Below are 7,473 nucleotides of genomic sequence, written 5' to 3'. Positions count from 1 at the left end.
ATAGGATATGAAGTAGTTGCCTGGCAGTTAATTCATCTTAGCCCAGAATCCTTGGTAACTTTCATGTTTACAAGATTTATCTTCATTTTACTCCTTCTACATGTGCACGAGGGTGAATGAATACTTTCCAACTCATAACAAAAAACTTTGAAACTGTTACAATATTTAAGTGTTTTTGATAATAGTATTTGACCTTTCTTTTATACCAACAGTGCGCTGTGGACACTTTTCTCCTGACAAATCCTTGCAATGTGGTAAAGCTGTTATCAGAACAGAACGAACTAACTGACGTTCACTCAAACACCGCCACACCAGGCGACAGCCTCTTGTCCCAGTCTGCTGGGATAACAGATGCAGATCGCCACTGCAGGTATTTCTGTCAAAAGGTACCATTGTGATCATAAAATTCCAGCCACACATGTGGTGACAATCCATGTGCATCTGATTCCACACATTTTGACTTTTAGATATGTGAGGGAATGGAAGGAAACAGCATTTCTCTCAAGTGACTGTGCTGTAAAACAATTTTTCAGGTAACAATGTCATTGATTTCAATTAAATAGAATACCAAGAAAATGCCCTCTGTTAATACTGTCATGCCTAAGTAGACATATCACGCTTTCAATTTATGGCCATTATAAAATTTATTTGGCAAAAAATGGGGAAAACTTGTAAAATAGTAGCATTTTATATGGAAAAGCCTGCTAGTTCAGGAAAAGCTATTTGTCTTCATGTAGGTGATGACAATTATTTCATGCATATACATTAGGTTATCTATCATCAAATAAATGCTATATGACATTAACTTTACATTTTTCTTACGAAGATACAGTATTTTATTAGATGTTTTATCACCTAGTCTCAGTCATGTCATCAATTCTAAAAAACACTTTTAAAGTAGTTCTGATAATTGCCGGGCTCACTAGACGTAAATCCATTCCTTTATGACCAGCTATCCTGGGATACTGGAAAAATGTGAATTACTGATCACAAACAGAAACAAAACAAAACAAAACAAAACAATTCCTTCAGTTTCAGGCAATAGAATTTGGGAGCAGAAAGATCACAAATGCTATTTGCCATACATTATATATGCTCTTTCTATTATATAAACTCGACTTTGCTTTATATAAAACGCCCAGGCGATACTATCCGTGACTGCAAAACATTTTGAACCAACTCTACTAAAAAACAAGTTACTGAGTCCTCAGAACAAGAGCTTTTATAACCCATCACATGAAAAGTATATATAGCATGGGGGCGGGAGAAAATGAGTTACTGGATCTTGAGAATGGCAATGAGGTAAAGTCAGCTGTCCCACAGTGGCTAGTACTAAATGTCTGTGGGAAATCTTGCAGGCGTAGAAGTAATAGAAATACAAGATGAAGTCCTAGTATTATCCTAAGCAATATAATTTGAGCATTAACACAATAAAATAGTGGGATACTTTAAATGGCTTTCAACTGCTGAAAACAAGTTGTCGTATTCATTAACTGTTTAACATTAGAAATCCTATTTATGCATTGAAGTTATTTCAAGTTTGTGAAATTATTTGACTTATTTAATTACTGGAAATTCGAAATCATCATCCTTTTCAGAGTCACCCTTTCCAGAGACCTTCTTCAAACACCAATATACCACATATTTACCAACACCACAGGTATCTACAAATACTGCATAAAATGTATAGATGTATACACTTTCTAGAAAGCAATGCTCCTTTCAAAGTCTCTGGGTTTTGGTACCAAATATATACGGCATGATTAATTAGAGGAGAATGTCTTAGGTGTTGCAGGAACATCTCAAGAAAATCAATGGCCATAAACATGAAGAATCTGAGAAGGTAAGCTGAAAGTAAAGAGTCAAAAAAAAGCTGCTTCCACTGAAGTGCACCACAAAGGCAAAACCATCGGCATTATTTAAACAAAGGAGAAGCTGTAGAAGTTACCATGACCAGAATTTCACACCAGAGATCTTAGATATAAGTTGCTCTGTTCCTTCAACCTTAAATACCAAGTTTCCGGAACAGTATTGTGTAGCCCCAAGTTTCAGATGCGATTCCAAGGTGTAATATAACGCAAGATGCCTATGGATACTAACTCAGAACCAGGCAACGCAGTTAAAATATCGTAATGATTTGCAAACCAGCAAGGTTTTATGAACCAATTCAGATCATGTCCAATTTTTTTTTTATGTACTATATATATATTTATACAACAAAAGAAAAATGGAATCAGCGTGACAACAACATTACTCTCTTTAATGTCTGCAGCATACTTACATTAAGACTTCTGCTTACTACTACACCTTAAAATTTTTGGAACATTCTGTTCTGAAAGTGTTCAAAAGTATTTATAATGTTGGGAGTTATTTTCCTTACTTTGGGAGGGATCACATTATTATTAGAATTAGATACATATTTTGCAGCAATTCCCCCAGTCTGCAAGTACAAACAGAGGCTCGTGCTAGCTGCCTTACAGACGTTGCGTGTCAATCCCTTGTCTCACAGCTGAAACTAAATGCAGTCAATGTATAGCACAGATATGAGTTCACGTTCCACAATTCATATTTAAAATACATAGCAAACCTTACGGTGATTTATATTCAGAGTTCTAGCTACTTTCATGGGGATGAAAATCACGCGAGAGCTTCCCAGCCAGCTTTCAGTCCAAGACTCCTTTCCTACGCTCGTGAGTGTAAAATACTCATTTCGCCTTTTTTGTTAAGCACGATGCCATTAAGGAAACTTAAGGATAAATAGAATGAAATATCATTTGTAACAAGTTCCATACACACGGGCGTTCAGGGAGACAAGTCATGGCTTATGCCACATGAAAAATAAGGCCTCCGTTAGAAAAAAGGATAGTGACAGTGACTGCCCAAGCACCCACAAAAGGCACGATATAAAAAGCCTGCCACTAAGGTGAACATTTACAAACTCTGAGACCCGTTACTACTGACCTGTTTTTACTAGATCGCATCGCAGAACGTGTGGAACATCTCTGAGCATCTTTTAAGTGCCATCAACAATATTATGTTAGCAGGTGCTAGTACAGCACATTCAGTGTTATACGCCATTACGAGTCCATTTAAGCATGCCAATTAGATTCATTTTAAAATAAGTATATTTAAGGTGTACTGTAAAACGTAATAACGATTAACTGAGAAACAGTCACTCAAGAACTGAGTCTTCTCTTTAAACAACTCGGTTTACAAATCCTGTCATTTTTCACTACAGCTATGAGCTGTCATTCAGGGGAATCTGTCATTGTACTGACACATTGCAACATGAGCTCCAGGGGAATTGTGCAGATTAGGAAACAAAATATTCATGTCCCATTTGAATGAACAGAAAAATTGTAAGACAAATTTGTGTTTGGTTAACTTACTAATGTAGCTTGTCTTCTGACATATTCCCGTGGGAACTGGGAACCCAAAGGTATGTGTTACATGAACTGACTTACTTTGGATACTTCCCGTGCTATCGCTAATTCAGAAGAGAGATTTTCACAGGTAACTCACTGTCCCTTACAGGGCTTTAATCACTTAAAATGTTTACTGCAATTTCATACATACCAGTTTCTGGAAACCGGAGAAGGCAACGGATCAGGCACAACAATGCAGTACCAAAAAACTGAAACATAGAGACATCAATGAAAAAGTAGCAGAAATTACAAATAGAAGAACAGAAGTGTGTAAGTAACGTGGGTTTTTTCCCTCCAATTTCCTGAAGGTTCCAGAAGATTTGGCAAAACCAACACTTTTATTAAAACCAAATACTATGCAAATCTGCCATTAAGTACTAATTTGCCTGCAGTTATCTTGAGTAAAAACAACCTTAATAAAGACTGAACATCTGAATTTTTGGCCGAGGTAAGAATCTCTGTGTAAGAGTCCCTAGTCTATCTGGAGAAATCCTGAAAAACATCAGAAACAAGGCGGAAAGAAGCTTATCCTGCTATGCTAAAAGCTACTAGCAAGGGATTATTCTCTCTCTCCTTTTTCATTCACAATGGTGTTCTTGGGAACAGATTTATTTTGTACTTACGGTGTCTAATAACAGCTGTTATGCATTTATTTTCCCACTATCCTGACACAGTAATGTTATCCTACTTAACTCTGCAACTCTTTCTGACATAAAAATGCACCCACCATGACATTCTTTAATACTGTAACGAACTGGCAGTGACCTAGGACTTCATGGCTGTTACCAGTGCACACGCCAGTTGATTTAACTCCCCCGTAGTACTAATGGATAGAAGTCATTATAATATAATTGCTACCGACAATATAAAACCTATAAAACAAAAACCGCCCAATTTTAATGCCAAGATTGGCAGACACATTACTTTTAGAGACAAGTATTTAAAGTAGCCTTTAAGTAGAAGAATGGCTCCATTGTTTTTTGTTTCGTTTTTTTTTTCCCACAGTAGTATACTGATATTTTTCAGACGCTCTCATAGCCCCGTTTCAGTACCACATTGCTTTGGCTTTTAAACCCAACATGAACAAGTCTCATTCCCACGGAATACCCTTACCTTCTGCTCGTATTGCCGCTATGCTTCTGTTGCTTTGTTAGACTTGCTGTTTCGCCCATCGCGTACCTCCTCATACAGATCACAAACGATGGGTGGAGAGACAGGATGTTCTTAAGAGAACTTCTCAGTCATTATTAAGCTCCAGAAAGTACACTTATTTCTAAATAGATTTGACTGGAGGGTAAAGCGGGGGAGACACTAAAAGAACAACAACCTTGTCCCCAAGCCCCATTTCCTTCTAAGATCAAAGAAGACTCATGACCGGTTCTTTTCAAAAACAGATGCTACGTGTGGCTAGAAATGTTCATTTGTTTGTTGCAAAAGATTTTGAAGCATAAAAAAATGAGATGTTTCTACCTGTCATTTCTTCTTCTCCCTAAGTACCCTGTAAGATAGTCTAAAAAGTCAGACACTTACTAGATACGCAACTTCCTATGTTAAGTTCCCCGAGGTTCTCATGAACTTTCCTTTTTTACGTCCAAACCATCATGTGTTTGCAGGTCGGTGCAGTGATGCTGGTGAACTGGTTTATAGTTTAAAAAAAAGAAAAAATGGGGGGCGCGGGGCAGGGACCAAAGAAAAATGCTGCTATGTTGGAAGAAACTCGTTCAGACAGAGTTCCTAACGTCGCAATGGAGAGAGCAGAACTCAGGCTTGCGCAGCAGACACCCCACCCAGCCCCACCACTACAGTGTCGCCGTGTGTCACCAGCGCAGTCGTCCAAGATTCAGTAGGCACTCCCTCCAGTAACAGAAGTCTTCTCCGGAGTGGATGAATGGAAACAGAAGAAAAAAACAACTTGGATAAAGTTATGCAAAAAAACCCCAAACACCCAACCCAACAAACACTTGTAGTGATTTGATTTAGCTTAATGTGAATGAATAACACAAGCTAGAAAATGCAAGAGAGAGAAACAGAGGAAACTAGAAAGAAATCTAAAGTATCAAAACCTTATTGAAGCAGAAAAGTTGGGCGGGGGGAAGGCAGGGACAACGACACCGGTCCATCAGAAAATGGAGAGGAAAACCAAGCCTATGTACGTAATGTCTTAGCAATCAGGACCACCTAACTGTAACAAGAAGTATTAAAACTAATGAAGTACTAAACCAAGATGTTTAGAAAACAGAGCAAAACCTAATCATAAATGGATTAGTTGATCCTTTCTTATGGGTGGGGAATAAATTGGATGATTTCTGAAAAGCTTACTTCAGCCGTGTTTTTCTATGATCTGCAGTTGCTAGATCACAAAAAGTGGTACTTGAAAGAAAGTTTACTTGTATTAAAAATTAAAAGCTTATGTCTCTCTTATTTAGGCAAACACCCTAGTAGTTCAGAAGGCATTAAAACTGTTTGTTTACTCAGTCTCGTTACATATTCTGTAAGTTTTTAAACCTTCTAAAATATGAAGTAGCACACTGTATAATAGCTCTTGCAGTTTTCTCTCAAAATCCTTCCCAAACAGTAGCTTAATCTCTTTAAACACTTGTCCAACATTCCCTGCATGCACTGACACCACGGAATGTCTTCCAATAATAAAGAAAAATAACAGCATGGTATTTATTTTATTTTTCATTTCTCTTGAGCTTTAAGTCATACTTGTAAGCTAATGATTACTTCATGAATGATTAACCCGTCAGGTACTTAAAATAGATAGAAGACATAAATTTTGAGTTGTTTATTCTGCATTTTCATTGCCAAAGTACTAGGATGGCTTTCTTTGTGCAATTTCATGCTGATTACGTTCTGTATGAATATGAAAATCCTAATCAGTAGGACTACCCGAAATATTCCTAAAGACATAAGCCACAGAGGAATATGTCAGCCTATTCTTTCAATAACAAAACGAAATAAAATAAAGCAAGGAAATAAGCTGGAATAAGCATGTCATAAGTATTTTTCAGAGGACACACTCCCTGTACAGTATTTTTGTTCCTCACACAAATTGACAGATAGGCACAAAGTGGGTGAGCAGTAGGAAGGCTAATCTGATTCCTCTCCCATTTTCTGAGATTATTTTGCTCTTACTGGAACAGCTGAAATGAACACAGAGGGCTTTCTGTTTGCTTCACAAATGAAAGCTTCTATTCCCCTTGACTTTCTCTACGACAGAGCATACAATCAAGCTCAAGCTGTGGGCAGCGCTTTTCCTCTGTGCTGCAGTCATTACCAGCAACACCACTGGCAGTCGGATGCAGCAATACAACCCTGTACTGTACCTCTTGGCTAAATCCACATAGGAATTTGTGTTAGATATAATCCAGCGATAAAAGGCCATATTTGAAAAAAGACCATTTGGATGAGTTCCTCATCTACATTTAAAACAAACCAGAAACCCAAGAGACCATTTAAAATAAAAAAGGGGGCATTCAAATCGGGAACATCTCAACACTGGGGAAGATTCGCAATTCAGTTTTCAAACTTAACAAACATACCAACCTAAAACCGCATTTTTTGAAAAAGAACTACATTTCAGGGTCAGATAAAACTTCTGAAATACAGTGTAATGAATAGAGAACTACCCTGAAATCCATACACCTCAGATTTTATGCAGACTGCACTCAAAAATGAGTTAGGCTTTTTGTACATTGCTTGGAAAATCATCATTATGTCAACTGTGGTTCTGTCTCATTTTGGTACGGACTGCTGAAAACTGGTTCATAATGTAAAAAGAAAATTTTAATTATATAAAATTTTGCATTCACCAGGGCCAGGGGAAGCGCTTCATTGTGTAGGAAGTCCACTGCATGTGAGCTTCCCCTTAATTCCTTCTCCTCTTTCTGTATTTTATCTGTCCTGCTAGTTTTAATAAAATTACTAACAACTAACACATGGCTTACGCGCAGGGACCCTAACACATAGAAACAAAGGTGGACTTAGGTGAAGCCCAAGGCAAACTGGGGCAATGTGAATGCAGTGATTACAATAGGAGGAGCTT

The sequence above is a fragment of the Nipponia nippon genome, unplaced genomic scaffold (assembly GCF_047370975.1).
Source record: "Nipponia nippon isolate SJK-2023a ecotype South Korea unplaced genomic scaffold, ASM4737097v1 scaffold_12, whole genome shotgun sequence".
NCBI classification, from domain to species: Eukaryota; Metazoa; Chordata; class Aves; order Pelecaniformes; family Threskiornithidae; genus Nipponia; species Nipponia nippon.
The sequence above is the reverse complement of the archived record's forward strand: the minus strand, read 5'-3'. Positions refer to the sequence as shown.